Source organism: Setaria viridis, chromosome 8, assembly GCF_005286985.2.
Source record: "Setaria viridis chromosome 8, Setaria_viridis_v4.0, whole genome shotgun sequence".
Classification (NCBI taxonomy): domain Eukaryota; kingdom Viridiplantae; phylum Streptophyta; class Magnoliopsida; order Poales; family Poaceae; genus Setaria; species Setaria viridis.
Genome location: NC_048270.2, coordinates 2581639 through 2600461, shown reverse-complemented (window position 1 = coordinate 2600461; position 18823 = coordinate 2581639). Strand labels below are relative to the sequence as shown.

Sequence of the window (18823 nt, the reverse complement as noted above, 5' to 3'; positions counted from 1 at the left end):
TAGATCATCTTTGTTAATCAATTTACTTTGTCAACCTTGACTTTGTTTAGTTGTGCATCACCATTATAGTGAAGAAATATCTCATCCCCAAATCCACCATTTTGTAATATCAATATTTATGCATGTAACATTACGTAACACACAGATGAAAATGTATCAGATTTAGTTTTCTCACCCCCCAGGGAGCAACCTGAGTAGCTCTGTATAGCAGTTCTTAGTGTATATCTTTCTGCAGAAATGTTGAAACAGGGCACAAGTGAAAATAATCTCATATCATATATCTTATCTGCAACGTATTTATTTTATTATTTTATCATTCATGCTCGCATTCTATTTTTTTAACTAAGTGCTTGCTTTGCTGGTTAGGATGGACCTCTAAATTATTCTTCTCCTAGCCTTCTTTCTAGCTATGCCATTCTTCTATACACTATCTTTGTGAATACCCTGTTTTATCATACCATATCATTCCATCTTCTTTGCAACTGCAATTAAGATACAAGGATAATCTAGCATGGCAAATAATCATGGCAGGATGCTGAAAGTGGGGGTTTATATCTGATAGCCTACTGAGCATTTGAAATTCCAATGTTGATGTCTTGTTAGACCATATTTTCTAGCTTGTCCGTATTGCTTACTGTTGATCTATCTGGCACTGCGGATATCAAGAGCCACATTTGCAGAGGATCGTGCCAACAAGCTTGTCGGATGGAGTCGACCATATGCCATAGATTAGCTTCATTTTTAACTCTAGCATGAACTGGACTCTCCTGCCTTATTCTATATCAAATTATTGTAAATGTGTGGATGGGAGGCCTATAATATGAATATTGGTGCAAATTTTAGCTATTTATGACTGATTATTGATATAGATAATGATTTCTCATGTAATGCTTGTGCTTAATGATGTGCATTGCTGGTTTAAAAATTTAGAACACATGATGAAATTTGGTAGGTGCCAAAAGACTAAAGGAGTACTTAAGTACAACCTCTAAATTTTATTATGTATTTACAAGAGTAGTCGGGTAGGGCAGCGGCAGGTGTCTGACCCGCTGGCCTGAGCAGTCGGACAGGGCAGGTGTCTGACCTGCCCCTTGCCGACCTCCTCCATCTCCAAACAGTGACGGGTGGTGGGGGAGGCCTGGGGAGCACCACCCGAGGAATCCAGTGGCCGGTGGAATCCTTGCCGGGCTTCCCTTCCACTGGTTAATTAGTCACCGGCTTCCAAATTAGCCCTTAGGCTTTTTATAATCGGGAGAAAAGGCAGGATGGAGAAGCTTATATGTCCTATTGTAAGTGCAACTTGAGTCCTATTGCTAACCTACATAACCGTCTCCACTATAGCATTCATGTGACTCCGATCCTTTGAAACCATCCATCTCGTAGCTTCCTTTTTTCACACTTTCCATACAGCTTTTGGGTTTGAATAGGATTATATACTGTTTCTTTTGAAGGAACCATGTGCAAACAGATTTTAATATACAAGCAAGTTGCAGGAGATTCAACCAAACAAGAAAAAGCAAGAGAGGATCGGAGAGAATGGCCCAAAGACCGACCTTAATCAAATTTCGAAGCCTATATATATGCAGGAGTCGTAAGAAATCGAGTGGTCATCATGATGTAGTACTATAGTACAAGACAGTGGAAATTCCGTGGTTGGCTGGTTGCATTGCATTCCCTGGAGTGCGTGACGAGCGGCAGCGGCGCTGCAAATTGATTTTTGCCGTGCCTGTCTACTGCGTGTACAGGCAGAGCACACAACAAGCTCATCCACTGTCTGTATATTGTGTGCATGTTTTTGTTGAGCAAGTGCTTTCGCCAGCTCCCATGCACATTGGCGTGCTTTGCTTTAATCATATCATTAGATGTCCCAATGCAACCAAAAATATCGCCAACCACCGTACGTAATCAGCATGTCCAAACACTTAGTAGAACAGTCAAACAAGCAAGCATACGTGCGTGTGGCCAACATCGCCGAGCTCCCGTACGCACATGCTCAGTCAGGCCCTATCTCTTCTAGTTACCGGTGAAGTGCTATCTCTTCTTGTACCCTTACATATAAAACAGGGTAAAGAGGAGGAGGGAATGTACTAGCTCATACATAGAGGAAATATTATCAGTTATCAGAAGTGTGAGCTCCATATGAGATAGCAAACCTAAGATATTTTGAGCAATGTGTTAGAGAGAAACTATTGAAAATAATGTAATCTTTCTATTATCTTTTAAATGACAAGCACTATGAAGTCGGAACTGGTTGGATCTCTCAGCTTATATATTGTATTTTGATCGTGGGAATGCCAAGTCCATTAGCTGAAAATAGCTGCATGAGATCAGCTTATATGATTACAGAAAGCTAGGTGATTAGCTTAATAAAAAGCTAGATGGAATCTCCGGCTCTGGTGCCTGCAAGGCTGCAATTGCGAATCTCCAGCTAGGCCCCATTTAGTACACTACTAGAATACCCCCCTTTAGATACGTTAGATTTAGAGTTAGACACACTTTATTTCATCTCTACGTCAATGTAGGCACGCTTTTATAAAGCGTGTTAGAAGTGTTTTCGTATGTACCATATCAGACCTTGTAGAGACGAGTTCTTTAAACATTGCTATGAAAGAAAGAGATATTTTATAAACACGTTAGACGCATATCTAAAAATATTGATACAATTTTGCATACACATGTATAAAACTTCTCTATTGGTGTAGTTACGTAGTATAGTAACGCTTCATTGCGTGTCAAGAAACAAAACATGCCTAAGTAGTATAGAGATGATTTAGTATAGCGTGACAGGTAACGTGGCATGTGACGTGGCGGATGATGTGGTGAGTGACACGTTTCATCGTAACACTAATTTGCGTGTTAACAAATGTAGAAATAATATCGTAGATACATTTTTATTACGCGTCTATGGATATAGACACGTTTTATCGTAACACCACATTGTGTATTAAGAAATATAGAGACGATTTATAGATACATCTATTTTTGTGTGTACTAATATATAATGATTCTTTTATTTGCATTTATAAATCTAATATATTATTTTATTTTCTAATAGGTTAATAATGCCTAAATAAATTATCCATGACATTGCATTGGCAATCAATTCTTTGCTTCACCAAAGAAACTGAGTACTTTGAACCAACATATCCATTAATTAAAGTACTATCAACAAGACAATTGCCTTGATGAAGAAACATAGATAAAGTGACAATATCATACAATTATTTCTAAATTTTTTCACTAACAACTAAAACCTACGCTTTATTGCCCATTCCTGCCCCTCTCTCCATTGCAGCTTCACTTCTCCCTTGAAAAGTTACATCACTAGGTTGTTTCAGATTTGAACTTGTAGCTTTCTTCACCTACAACGGGGTATAGGGTTAGAGGAATAACACAATTTGAAGATATTACAAAACTGTAGGTTTAATCTTTGAAAAAAAAACTTACATGTGAACGGGGCCAAGGAATAGTATAGCCAATAGCATCTATTAGTGTACGAATCTTAAAAATAGGTCTAGGTGTCAGCTCATCTCCTTTATTTCTACTGTCAACATTTTCAAAACCTTCAACATAAATCCCAACATATTCCTTTCCAAGCATGCTTCCTCCGATCTCTTGTTTGCCATTAGTAGTCACTAATTTTGCTTTGGCCACAATTCTTCCTTTGTTTCTTAGTGAAAGAAGATAGACTGGATAACGGCTCTACCATTTTGCAAAACATGATGATAAGAGTTTTGTACATTTAACTAATTTAATTACAAAAGAAACAAGCGGAATAGAAGCATACCGATTCTGACCGGTTCAAACTAGGGGCATTAACTCTTCGAGTCCTCTAGAATAGGTAGAAATTATATTAGTCAAAATACAGCATCACTAAAGCAAGTTCACTCATTATAAACAATATTGCAATGTTAGCTTAGATATACCATGTTTGTCAATATGGGATCTTGTGAAAAAATTGTGGCTGCATTACCAATATCTTCAAGAATAGAACTCTGAATATGTGCCTCCTGCAGCCACAGTGTAGCTAAGTTTACATCAAATTTAACTAAAGAAATATTACAAGTAGGTATACAAATAAGTGTATGAGGTTGTGTCTACTTGATTATGCTATACTCAACTAGTATGCTCTAAACAATACAAGCATACCTTGGCAACTGTTTGCTCACTAGGTAAAGACGTACGGTCTTCGGTGGATATCTCCTGCTGCAAAGTGTCATCAACCATATTACATAATACATTAGCAAAAACTTAAATATTATTGCTGTAGCTGTGTACATTAGAAATAAAGTATCTACTCTATTACCTGCACTTCATTTGTGGGAGAGTGCACATTACCAATTGAGTGTGCAGGGCTGTGATCAGTATGACTTTCTGGTTCTATAAGTCCATCCTTGAAAAAATAAACAATATTAGAGAGGGAGAGCTTACTTCTAGGTGCTAGGCATACATACAGTTCATTGTAAATATGAAAGGACACATATATGTAAAAATAATAGATTAAACCATTCTGATGTTTAGAGCATAATAGCATATCTAATCACTGTTATCAATGAGAAAAAAAGATCTAGTTGCCATTCTGAAAAAGGAACAGATGTTTATCTTCACATCTTATCTGATCTTAATGTTTATCTTCACATCTTATTTGATCTTCTAAGTGTTGACACTACCAAGCGATAATTCCAGTTTTTTTCTTTGTTTTGAGGTATGAGATTTCTCTATTCATTTATTCTTTTAGATCCTAGTAGGGAGATAAGTACAGTAGAATACAAGCATAGCATGACTTGAGGCTAAAAGTAGAGTAGATATGTACATGTGCAATACAACAAATGAGGGAGCAAACAAGTTCTGAACAGCATGTAGCCTAACAAAACATGGTCACTAACAGACAAGTCACCAACACTACCAGGCAGAAGGTAAAAATATATATGGCAAGTCGAATAGATGCTTACTTTATGAAATCCTCTTCAGGAAACTTTTTTAACATGAAACCAAGCCAGTGCTTCATGAAACCACCCATGTGTTGCACCTTATTCTCCATTGCATTTACTTTCTCTTGGTACCTTCTTTCTTCCCCAGTTTGAGTGACAAAAGTTACACCTTGAGACACTAAAACTTCACTCCAGTAGTTATCATCATAGTACCCACGTGCTTTTAACTCCTTAGCAACTATCTCACTGAACACCTCATTAAAATCTTGAGCTAAAAGATTACCATTGTTGTTTAGTTGCCTTTTTTTCTAATTCCTCATATGACGCATTCTATAGAAATAAAAATAGTGGAAGGTCACAGAATGATAAATAGAATTTCAAATCGAACATAAATGCTTAGGATCAGAAAAGGTACCATTATTGCATCCACTTTGTGGGTAATGTATCTTCCATTCTTTTTCTTATGAGCAGCCTCCCATAATTCTAGCCTATGAACCTTCCTTTTCTGGTTATCTTCCTGCACAACAGAGTAACTTGAGGCTCATTACAGATCTGAATTAGATGATAGTGAATATAATAAATAACATTGGATGAATATATTTGACCATCTTTTTTTCAGCCTAGCATGGCTTTTTCTTCCTGACGTGTGTGTATTCTTCTGTTCTTTTGCGATTCTAGAGTTTGTCACACTCATTGCTTTTAAATTGGATATAAATGTTACGTAAAAGGATGGCACCTTGTGTGGTTCTCGACACCAAAATCCAACAAGAGCTTTCCATTGAAGTTCATTCACATTGTTTGGTTTCTAGTTTATGATTTCATCTAGAGATCTCTCTTCACGATTAAAATATTATTTCTTCAACTTTGATTTGTAGGATCACCACCTATTGCTAACAGTTCTTAGCACCCAGTGTTTCTATAAAGAGTAGAGGTAAATGTTACTAGATGGATGAAAATTGAGGTACTTGCTTGAACTGGTAAGATTAATTTTACCACCACATCCTTGATTATTTGTTGCTTGTGAGTATTGAACAAAGGATTGTCCCATCTTTCAATGTGTAAAGGAGCTAATGATGGTTTTTTTGTTGTCTGTCCAAGGTACTGACCAAGAATGGAGGCTGACTTTTCATTTGGAACACCATTTTCATCGATCCCTACAATTACCTTTCCTCCTTCTAATCCACTAGATTTGAAACTCTGAAATCCCCTAAAACTTATCTGACCTCTCCATTTGGCTCTACATATATGAAATAGATTGATTTGATACTGCATTTGGATATGCAAGGAAAAAATTAGGAAACTTACATATTATCTTAATGGGGGTTCGTGGATGGTGGCGTGGCAGGCGGGCTAATAAGCTATCAACATCAGGAGGACCCTGTAAGTCATCATCGTTCTCATTCTCTGCTAAGTTGTCATCCCCATTCTCATTCTCTCTAAGTTATCCTGCCCATTCTCAATAGGTTCTGGATCCTCTACTTCTTCAAGGTTCAAGTTCCTTAACCTTTGAAGTGGTCTTACCATGATTTTTTCTGCATATACATGGGTACCAAGATCAGCACTTATAGTTTAGCGTAATCTGAAAGTGCGCGCACACATTAATTTAATTTCAGATTCAGTCATTCAGATTTTAGAGCATTAGAGAGTATGTAGGTTGGTGAATTATCTCTCACAAGGCAAAAGGCAGCCGCACAAATTGGCAGCAATACAGTAAGAAAATAGGAATTTTATAATTCAATTATCAGGTATGAAATAATCAGTTCCTACTAATAATTTGGGACATCAGACTCTAAATAGCGACCACAGCGCATCCTGTCTTACCCAATTCATCTAGTCAAACAACAAGATCTGTAATCCTGATTCATTTTAATGTTAATTTTGTTTCAGATTTCAGATGTCAAAGCCTAAACTACTAAATTACATCAAAGTAGGAAACATGACCTAACTAGTACTAGCATTCATTTGAAACTGAATACTCCAAGGAAAAATATCCAATCAGACATCTCCTAAATTGTTCTACCAAATTCAGTGTTTAAGAACTGCATGGAAAGAAACTGAAATTATCTAAAGCCATCTATTACTCAACTTGATTAGATGGAATCTACAAGGCCGTAAAGTAAGTGCCAACCCCTCAGGAATCAGCACATCCTACCGAAGAGATTAGCCCTAATTACCAAACTAATCAAGTGGTTGCATGTAGGAGGAAAAACAAATTCGATCTAATAAGTACCTGATAGTTGGTCCTTGCGACGTCCTGGCTCCTAGCCGCTGCAGGTGATCTGGACGTCCTGGCGTTGTTGTTGCTGCAAGTGATCTGGACGTCCTGGTCTCCCTTGTTGTTGTAGGTTATCTGGACGTCCTGGGATCCTTTGCCACTACGCCTCGCACCCTGCCGACCGCATGACCAAGTGAATGCCGATGGTTGAATCGTGACCCATGGTTTCAGAAGGCTGACGGCAGCGACGGGAGGAAGGTGAAGATATGCTCACAAGTTTTAGAAGGTTGACGACAGCGACAGGAGGCTGGGGGCATTGGATTTGCAGCGAGGGCAAGGCGGCTAGAACCGGTGGAGGAGGACTGCCTAGCGAGATTCAGGAGGGAGGTGAGGAGACCGGGAGGTTAATGCGGAGGTGGGGAGGTTAAGGGATGCGATTTGTTCTCTAATCCCAGGATGTGCGGGCTATTAAGCGCCAAGTGAATTGTTTTAGGCGGCAAGTTGGACAACAAAATTTCTATTTAGATGTAATCTCTTTCTAATTTAAATAATCACTGATCATTGGTACATATATTATGACATTTCATTTGCAAGCTTTGGAAATTTTGTAAAAATATAATTGACATATATTTAAAAAAAATGGATAATTAATAAGTTATTGAGTACTCATAACTTTTCAACAATGAAGAAAATGAATGGCCAACATAAAGAGATTGTCGTATTCAAACTCATTTGGAAGAATAGGACTTCATATTAGCATTGGCAAACTATTTGAGAAGAAGAGTACACCACAGAGAAATGGAAACTCGATTGATTGTCATTTATATATGCTTTTCTTTAGATGATGAAATCTTATCACCATTGTGGGATGAAACCATATAGACCTTTATATTTTATATCACCTAATGTTTATAACCATTGCGGGATGAAACCATATAGGCCTTTATATATTTTATATCACCTAATGTTTATAACAAACCTTTATATTATAGTTTATATCACCTAATATTTATAACCGTTGCGGGATGAAACCATATAAGATTGTCATGTACCAAGCTAATGATACACTTAACTTTTTATTTGTGATTGAAACCTATATCATTCACTTTTGCACATTGTGTTAGAACTTAAGAAAATATATATTGTAACTGTATAAACCTGGCTCGGCAAAAAATTAGGAATAAAAAATTGTCAAAAAATTAGGAAAATAAAAAAATGTCAAAATTCGAGCCAAAAAATTAGGAATAAAAAACTGTCAAAAAATTAGGAAAATAAAAAAATGTCAAAATTTTGTATATCACTGAATCGAACCGCAGGCTACAAGTTCCAAAGCACCGGACAAACCATTGAGCTAACATGTGATTTCGGTAGTTATAGAAATTCTAATCGTTTTGACAAAGTGTTTTGTTTGGTCTGTAAATAAATTAGATAATCCATGCTGGAACCTCTAGTGCCATCCTATCTGTCATGGTCTTTTGGACTGGCCATGTGCATGGGCCTTTTGGATAGAATGTTAAGTGGGATATGGATGCATGTGTGCTATGGAATATGTTAAATGCCAAGTATACGTTTGAGTATATTTATTGTCATTGTGAAATGTTAGCCAAATTTACATCGTACAAATTACAGAGATGCTCCAGACCTCCAATGCAACAATTCCAAAGGGATACAACAATAGAGATCTGTGATGCAACAAGAGACACAAAAATCACCGAAGGGGTGCAACATTCAATCACCAAGATGATCAGGGTTTTCGCTTCACTTAGTTCCATTAAAAAAGTTGTAGATAATTTAGAGATACAAAATGCAAGTTCAATTAGAACAACAGAAGCTGGAGCAAGTCCTATTGTTGAACTATGTAGGATGTCCACTATATTGTTCTAATCTGTTTCATCTACCAACAATTCAGCACCCATGTCAAAATGATCATAACTCTCACCACGTTGTGCCATGCTTCAGCTTTTGGATCTTGGACATAAAAGACTTACTGCACTTGTGAAGAGAAGACAAAAGGATCATGCTCTAATTTTTGTCCTGTGTGTATCTTTCAAGAAAAAATCACAAGGGTGAATCCAAACTCATCTTGTCATAACTCAGCTTGATGATGAACATCATACCATTCACCTTTGAAAAGCACTACCTTGTACTTTGCATGACAATTCAATTATATCTGATAATTTGCCATAATAATTCACACCATCATGTGCGATGTTCACTATGCCACTATTTTGTGTCAAGCATGAAGCCTCATGGCTCATAGTATGGAACCTAAAACCATTAATATTGTAACCACTGCATCTCACACCACATCTGCTAGGTTTTGCAGCCAATGCTCTAACCTTTGCCGTGATGCTTGTTCCATCCCCTAGGATAACCTGTTTGTATAAGAAATTATATTATATCCATTCCATCTTTTAATGGTATGCCTAAAATGCATCAATTTAAGATTTGCACTCCTTTTGCTCCAACCAATCAGGTAAGTGTTCATTGGTCAACTTCTCAATGGAAGGTGTCAAATTAGTTGATGGACCCATTTTGCTTTTCTCCTTTTCCAAGAATTCTCTACAACAATCGGATCAGTGTCATGTCATCAAGTTACTATAAAAATAAACATAACAGGGAGCACTATATGAACAAACCTGCGTAAATCCTCAAGTTTATCGCAATGTCGCAAGACGTATCGATGTGCCTGAACAAGAAGATGCTTATCAAGGTTGACACCGGTACACTTTCCAATTGGTTCACCAGCACTATCAAACAAGTACATGCCTTTTTTTTCATCAAAAGGTTTAGGATTTCTAAATGGCCTAGTAAAATGTGTAGTTCCTTCTAAAAATCTCAAACTACAATCCAGGCACTCCTCCATGCAATATCCTTCAGCAATTGATCCTTCTGGGTGAGCACTATTCTTCACAAGTGCCTTTAGTCAAACAAAAAAATCTATATGCAATTATGGACATATGTAAGTTGTAAGAATTATTTACAATGACAGTGGAAATTAAATGTAGTTGCATACCCTCTCCATGGGATACATCCACCGGTACTGAACAGGGCCACCAAGTTTAACTTCTTCTACCAAATGCACCATCAAATGCACGCTTACAGTAAAGAATGATGGCAAGAAAGTTCTCTCCATATCACATAGTGTCATCACAATACTCTCTTGAAGCTTTACCAACTCATCCACATCTATCACCTTGGAGCATAGCATCTTGAAGAAATTAGATAATTCAACAACTGTCCTCATGACATCTTTGCTAGGGTAACAGGATCGGAGCGCCACTGGAAGAATGTCATGTAGTAAAACATGATTGTCATGTTTAGTCCACTCAATGTAAAGTCTTTCATATTCACACACCTAGATATGTTTGATGCATATCCATCAGGGGTCCTAAGGTTTATTGAGCAAAGGATCTTCTTTTTCTCTCTAGACATGGTAAAAGGTGCATCAGGAAGCGACTGCTTTCCTTCATTATCTACAACAAGATGAAGGTCCTCTCAACTTCCAAGTTCAACTAAATCTAGTCTTGCATTAAGGTCATCCTTCATTTTATGACAAATAGCCAACAAAGTCGAGATAAAGTTGTCACTCACATTTTTCTCTAAGTGCATTATGTCTAGATTGTGTCTTAATCTATTGTGTTCCCAATGTGGTAGCTTAAAGAAAATTGACCTCTTTTTCAACCAATCTTTAGGATTCTTCTCATTAGCACCACTCCCATCTGACTTCTTATTTTGTCCTTTTGTTTTACGCTTGCGTTTCTTAGCACTTTCAGCCGCCACTTCCTTATTCTTACCTTTCTTGTTGTCCTTCTTTGTTGTGCGCACCTTTTTTCCTAGCACAAACTCTTTCCCTTCTAACATTTTAAGAATAGTAGTGCCACTCATTGTTTTAGGTGCAAGTTTAGTCTCTATCGAGCCATCAAACTGCATCCTTTGCCTTCGGGATCTGTGATTTCCTGGCAGCCATCGATGATGACCCATATAGTACGACTTTTTAACATTCTTCAGGCAAAATGATTTTATCGTTGGACCACAAGAAGGACATGCATATGTACCACCTATGCTCCATCCATATAGGTAAGTTAATGCTGGAAAATCATTTATAGTCCACAATAGTGCAGCTCGGAGATGGAATTCCTTTTTCAAAGAGGCATCAAATGTTTCAACTCCATCCCACAATAGTAAAAGCTCATCGATCAAGGGCTGCAAATATACATCCACATCATTACATGGAGAATCTGGTCCAGGGATGATCATTGACAACATTAAAGCTGTTTGCTTCATGTAGATCCAAGGTGGTAGGTTGTAAGGAACGAGCATTACTGGCCATGTGCTGCACTTTAAATTCTTATTCCCAAAGGGGTTAAATCCATCACATGCAAGACCAAGGCGTACATTACGAGCATCTTCTGCAAATTCATGATGCCTATCATTAAAGTCTTTCCAAGCTTCACCATCTTATGGATGTCGTAGTTTTCCATCTTTCGTACGGGCCTCCTCATGCCATTGTAAATCATCTGAAGTTTTGGTAGTTGAAAATAACCTTTGGATCCTAGGTATCAATCGAAAATACCACAACACTTTTGCTGGTTTTCTTTTCCCCTTAGGTTTAGCTGATGAGGCATTCTCCTTAACAACTTTCCAACAAGAGCTCTTGCACACACGACAAACATCCTTTTTGGCATGTTCACCTCGAAATAGCACGCAATCTTTGGGGAAAGCATGGATTTTCACATAATCAAGACCTAATCCACGGATGATTTTCTTCGCTTCATAATGTCTTAGGTAGATTTGCTTCAGGAGGTAGCGCAACAAATAGTAGACCCAGTAGTGCTGTAAACGATTCTTGTGACCAACCATTTAAGCACTTCAAGTGATATAAGTGGACCAAAAATGACAGCCTTGAGTATTTACAACTAGGGTATAACCTTACATGTGCATCCTTCAAGACCCTTGCATATATATTCTGATCCCTCCCCGAATCATCATCTTGAGCTAGATTCACAATATCCTAGGGGCATTATGTTCCATATCTGCAAATCCTGACTGAAAATCATCTGCTTCACCTTGAGGCAAGCCTGCAGCCCTACCAAATGCAGCATGTAGCAGTTCTTCCATGCTATCCGATTCTCCATCCTGGCGACCTTGTACTATACCCAAAGAAGGCAATGTTGTGTTGGCACATTAACAAATGCAACTGATGGTTTGTCATAATTCTCACCATGATGAACCCAGATAGTATAACCTTGAAGAATACCGTCACACCTCAGATGTGTCCTAACTTCATCACGACAATGGTTTATTCTATTCTTGCACTTTTTACATGGAAACAATATCTCACTATCATGTGGAAGGTCCCGGTAAGCAAAAAGCCAAAAAAATTTCAACACCATCTTCGTATGTAGTCTCCTGTCTTACTTTTTTCATCCAACTTCAATCCATCACCCTATGTAAGGAGCTATAAAATTTAAATAAAACAAATCGGGTTTAATTTGTAGTACATAGTTGTGACAAAGATGAACATTAGGTGATGGTTAATTCCAAAAATAAAATGAAAACAGATTCCTTAATCAGTATAGATTGGTGAATTACTGCCAAACACAAATTTATTCTACCGAATAAACTCAATTAAATGTTACTAATAAAACTTAGCAAATTCCAAAATTATTTATTCCAAAGCAATTTGCAAAATAATTGTAGGATTCTGCAAGCTAGGCAAAAAGAAGAACCCTGCATATGCAACAAATGATTGTTTTAAAAACCAATTCAATTTTGCCAGAAAAGGAGGCAGCTGCTGCTCTATACTCTGATTGCTTCCAATCATTCCTTGAGGCGACATATATATTACTGAACATTGTAGCTTAGAATTCGAGAGAGTGGATGGGGATAATGATGCATTAGATGTACAATAATAAAAATTGCAGTATCATTGCAGGGCTTATTGGAGCAAGATATAATTTTGATTATCAAATAGAAAAACAGGGGTGGAGCTAGCTTTGTTCAGATTCAAGATTCACCATGCCCCGCAATGGAGTTGAACCCGACAAAGGGAGAGGGATGTGGGAAGGTGAACCTGGACCTCAACGTCGTTGCCGTGCTGCTACCCTCCAGCATGCCCCCCAGCGGCAGCGGCAGCTGCCTGGCACACAGATGTGTTTTGCCGAGTTGAGAAGGATTGCCGTTTTGACCTGTGCGTGCCTGGATGCCATGTACTTATTGGGAGGATTATGTGCAATAAAATACGGTTGTATTTAGAGACCCATCGAACATTCTCTACTAGCTCAATGGTATGGTTGTAGGTCCTTGTAACCATCAACCAGGGTTCGATTTTGGGAGGCATCATTTTTTATTCATATTTAAAAAAAATTCTGTTGTACACAGCTAATTTTAATATATTTTTTAGCCTGCAATACCAATTAAAATCGAGTGTTTCATCTTGCCAACGTTACACAAATTTAGTTAGACGTTAGTTGTATTTTTTTCACAATTCCAATATATTGTTTCTTCATCCTCCAATGATTACAAATGTTAGGTTCCTTGTTCTGAATAAGTGTCATTTTCCATTTCGCATCAAAATTCATCTTTACATGCCTATTGATGGTTATTTGATATGCTTTACGACCTGTCTATGTCAAACTTTGTATCAATTCGATACGTTTTTCTAATCGAGTCAAAAAGCATCTTTATCTGGCTATAGATAATTGTTTGATACGTTTTACAATGTGTCTAGTGGATAATGATGCTTTAAAGCGTGTCTAACTCCGTGTCATTTTGAGCCGACTTCAATAGCGTGTTAAAAATGTCTTAATAAGACTAATAACACTCTAAGCGTGTCTAATATCGTAACACTCTGACATGTTTTTGAAATTGTGTTAAAAAACATCTTTACATGCTGACGTAGAGACGCTTTTAGCGTGCGTTACTACTATAGCGTAGCTAGGGGGGTTTCTAGTAGTGGTGGGGCTTCCCAACCGGCTTCACCACTAGCTTTGAAGCCCTATACCAAAGGGGCGTGAGCAAAACAGCTCCGCCATGGGAGCCACCGGCTCTCTTGAGCAAATCGATGGAACCGAAGCCAAAGAAACTAGGTCCCCGCAGCTCCATCTCATCAGTGGGACCAAAGTTCCTGATTTGCCCCCTCCATGGTGGTGCCGGAGGGTGCCAGCGGCGTGGGGAGACGGCGTGGCGGAAGTCATCGGCGGCACGGGGAAGGAGGCTTGGTCGAAAGGTGCCGGCGGCGCGGGGAAGGAGGTGGGCTCAGAGAATGCCGCGTGCGAGGAGGAGGTGAGATCGGAGGCTGGCTAGCATGGCGCAGGCGCAGTGGAGTCGGAGAGCGGGGCAGCACTGCGAGGGCCGGAGAGGCTGGGGAGCAAGCGGAGGGCAACGGCGAGCGCAGGAGCAGAGAGTTGGGCGACGGGGAGAAGGAGAAGGTAGGAGTGGATAAGAAAGGGAGAGAAGGGGAAAGAAAGACATAGGGGAAAATAGGAAGAAAAGAGAAAAAGAAAAAGAAAACAAAAAAAGATAAGGGTATTATAGACATTCCATCCTTTTCCACATTTAGGAGAAGTTGTTTTACAAAATATTTTTCTAATCAGACAAACTGAAGGAAAAAAAATTTCTTCATCGAATAAGCTGGAGCCATAGCCGTGTTAGCCACGGCTCCATCAAAGAATATACAACTACAGATGTTTTAGCTACAGCTGGAGTTTCTGTGCAATAAGTCAGTGAGGGCCTACCGGTCCTGCTGTCTGCCCCACACCAAACATGGAATCTCTCGGACTAGGCTAGGCCAGCGGTACTGTTGGGATATGGTTTGACTTTGACTATCCACTTTTATTTTGATCCTTGTCAGCACGTGAACACAACAACAGCTACCTACAAGTAGGCACGTGTGCTCCTAGGTCCACCCCTTTTGCAGGGAAAAGGAAGATAAAAGCAGAGCTGCTACTGTGCTACACAGTACTAGCTAGCGCGTGTAGAAGTAGGACATGCATACACTGTTCACACATGAGCTGCATTAGTTCGAGAAGAGACCTGCTAATTGCAAGTTACTTACTAGTTTCGACGACTGTCAACATTTGTTCGGACGGTAATTAAGCCTGTGACAGTGTGATGTAGTGAACCTTAATAGAGCCTGACTGAACCGTACACTCACTTGCAAGTTGACACACATGTCCTTCGGTTGTAGACACTCATTACAAACTTCGGTTGCCCTCCGATCATGTCGACACAGCGTGCAAGCTATAGCTAAGGGCAATAATATCATTTAAACAAGAGTATATATCGTAGACATACATGTACTAGGATTCTATCTGGACCATGAGTCCTATGCTTGTAATACTCCTATACGGAGAACTCTTGTAGTTCATCCAGGATAGGACCTCTTCCGTCCTATGTAATGAACATGACAGGCGCCCTCAAGGGTAAGCCGTTCTATAATATTCCATATGGTATAAGAGTCTTCTTCTCCAAAGAAATATTTAGTTGCGTATAGCAATCTTTTTTTTCGTCGACGTTCACGGTGTCGACAAGCTCCTCGGCGGCTTCATCGGCAATGTTCAGCATCCAGATTTTGGAGAACTTATAAGGGATAACTTTCTTGTGTGGCGAGCACAAGTCATGCCTGCTATTCGTGACCCACGCCTCATCGGCATCCTAGAGGCTCGTCATCTCAACCACCGGCGATTCTTCATGTTGAGAAAGCTGACAATGTCGTGGAAGAAGTTGAAAATCCGCCCTACGTGACTTGGATTATGCAACAACAGCTTCTTTCGTACCTCTTGTCCTCCATGACCAGGGAAGTCCTGGTACAAGTTTCTTCTCATGAACATACTGCCTCCTTATGGACGGCGATTACTGAGATGATCTCGTCGCAATCTTGATCTAAGCTTCAGCTCCGCTCTCAACTGTCATGTGCGAAGAAGGGAGATTATCTCATCAACATATTACAGCAAGATTAAGGGACTTGCTGACGAGATGGCAGCCGCTGGCAAGAGAATTGAAGATGATGAACTCATTGGATACATCGTCAATGGGATGGATTCTGAGTATAATCTGTTTGTCTCCTCCGTATCCATCAAGGACTCTTTGTCGCTAGGCGATCTCTACTCTCAGCGCCTCTCATTTGAGGCATGCCTGGCTCAACAGCACACCGAGGAATTTCGCATCTACTCGTCGGCCAATATGGCGTCTCGCGGGCGTGGTCGCGGTCTAAGCTAGCTTCTGGTGGTCGCGGGCGTTGTCGCGGTCAAGCCTCTGGTGGTCGCGGTTTTGGTGGCCCTGGCCGCCCTTCTCCTGATTCTGATGATGGCCCTGTCTGTCAGCTCTGTGAGCGCACAGGACATACCGTGCATGATTGCTGGTACAGATTTAATAGGAAGTATCTTGCTCCACGAGACAGTGGAGCCAAACCCATGAAATCAGGACCTCAGAAGTTGGCTTCCGCTGCTGTTCCTTCTTATGGTGTTGACATAAACTGGTACTTCGATTCTGGAGCTACTGATCATATTACCAACGCCGCCCTCGACAAGCTTACAACAAAGGAGAAGTACAATGGCTAGAGCAGATACAAGCTGCTAATAGCTCAGGTATTAACAACAACCATATTGATACAACTATTTTGCATACCTCTAGTCGTGATTTTTCTTTTAAAAACGTCCTACATGTTCCTGCCGCTAAAAAGAACTTGATATCTGTTCATCAATTTGCTTCCGATAATGATGTCTTTTTTAAATTTCATCCATCTTTCCTCTGTGTTAAGGATTTGGACACGAAGAATCTACTTCTTCAAGGTAGATGTCAAGATGGGCTCTACCCATGCCACGTACTCATCAAGTTCATCATGCCACCAAGCCCACGACGCCTCGGTGGCATCATCGCTTCGATCGTCTTCTTATTTATAAAAATATACAAAGGCCTAAAGGTACAGTGGCCCAACAACCTAAACCAGATGTGGATGCCATTCGCATCAAAATGATACGTTCAAATCTTCAGCTAGCCTTGTTAGTTAGGTCAACAGTCATATATGGACCACTGCGTGCAGCATCCATACGGCACCAAATTAGGTGTTTGGTTCTTTGGAACCTCCTAAAATTCCTATCACATCGAATATTTAGATACTAATTAGAAGTATTAAACATAGACTAATTATAAAATCAAATTAGAAGTATTAAACATAGACTAATTATAAAACCAATTGCACAGATGGAGACTAATTTGCGAGACTAATCTATTAAACCTAATTAGTTCATGATTTGACAATATGGTGCTACAGTAAACATGTGCTAATGATGGATTAATTAGGCTTAATAGATTCGTCTCGTGAATTATCCTCCATCTGTGTAATTAGTTTTATAATTAGCTCATGTTTAGTCCTCTTAATTAATATCGAATATTCGATGTGATATAAATTTTTAGTTCGGAAACACCCCCTAAATCTTGATTATACTGTAGGTAATAACTTTGGACCATCAGAGGCCTAGACCCTTCAGGGACCTCTGTAAAAAAGCTTTGCTGTACGTGGAGCAGTATCTACTTGCAAGTTTATCCAGACTGCATGACTGCATCTCTTAGAAAATCTGAACAAGCTAGAAAAGGCACCACCTCGATTTGATACGAACCAGTTGCCGTGGACATCCAGCAGGCACCGCCGCCGAGCGGCATCATCTTTTCAAGGGCCCAATAATCGAAGTATTGAACACCGGAGGGGTACAAATCAGCGGCAGTGATGCCGACTAATCGCCCTATTGTGTCGCCCAAGTGATTTTGCATGCCCTACAACTCTACAAGCACCATCTTTTCCGATTACTTGACACTTTTTATAGGGGGGAAAACTGCTGGCTTCAGAACCACATACCTTTCTGACAGAGACCAAATTGAGGCGCAAAGCATGCATCCCATTACAGCTTTCTCTTTAACTAGTAATTGTGCACATGCAATGCACATATTTTTTAAATTAGGTCATCAGGTGACCCTTGTTAGTTGGGCAGCACATCTTCGAATGTAGAGGCAGACCCTTACTTTTCTCCTCTTGATGAATTATAAACTCCCACTGTATAAAGCTAGCTACTTCATCAACCGGTGGGTCTGCACAAGCTGGTGATAATCAAAACACGTGAACTGTGTATCGATGTTATCATTTTATTACTTATCTCTAATGGAGCAAGCCACTAGTAGATGGCATGGATCAGATGGATCGAGTTGACCTGTGCCAATGCAGTTATGCAAACAGGCCCTGCTACACAAAGCCTTGCTAGCTGCGTATAGCATGTGTACCTCCTCAACAAAAAATGCAAATCGATGCTGACAACTGACAACATTACAAATGAAGCTGTCAAGTACTGTCACATCAGAGAGACCCCCCTCGGCCCCCACATCGCCAGGCGACTCAGGCGGCGCCACCACCTCACCTCTAGCGCCGCTCCCTCCTTCCCTTCCGACTCACTGCCGCCGGAGCTCACTGGCGGAAGTCCGTCCAACCGCGATGAGGGCGGCGGTGGGCGCATCAACTTCCCCACTAAAGACCTTCTTCCCCTCCACAACCTCCCCCACCCTCTTCTTTCCTGCTGCTGCGGTGGTGGTTGCCAGCGGTGGCCGTCACCCTTGGACTGGTGGTGCCCAGATCCGGCACCGGCAAGCTTGGATCCGGCGTCGCCCAGGCCATTTAGGGCCTCCC

At 40.0% G+C, this 18823-nt stretch overlaps 1 pseudogene; it reads right to left on the bottom strand.

The window, feature by feature from the left end:
* Positions 1-3254: 3254 nt before the first annotated feature.
* On the bottom strand, positions 3255-12133 carry LOC140223620 (uncharacterized; annotated as a pseudogene).
* Between the last annotated feature and the right edge of the window lie 6690 nt (positions 12134-18823).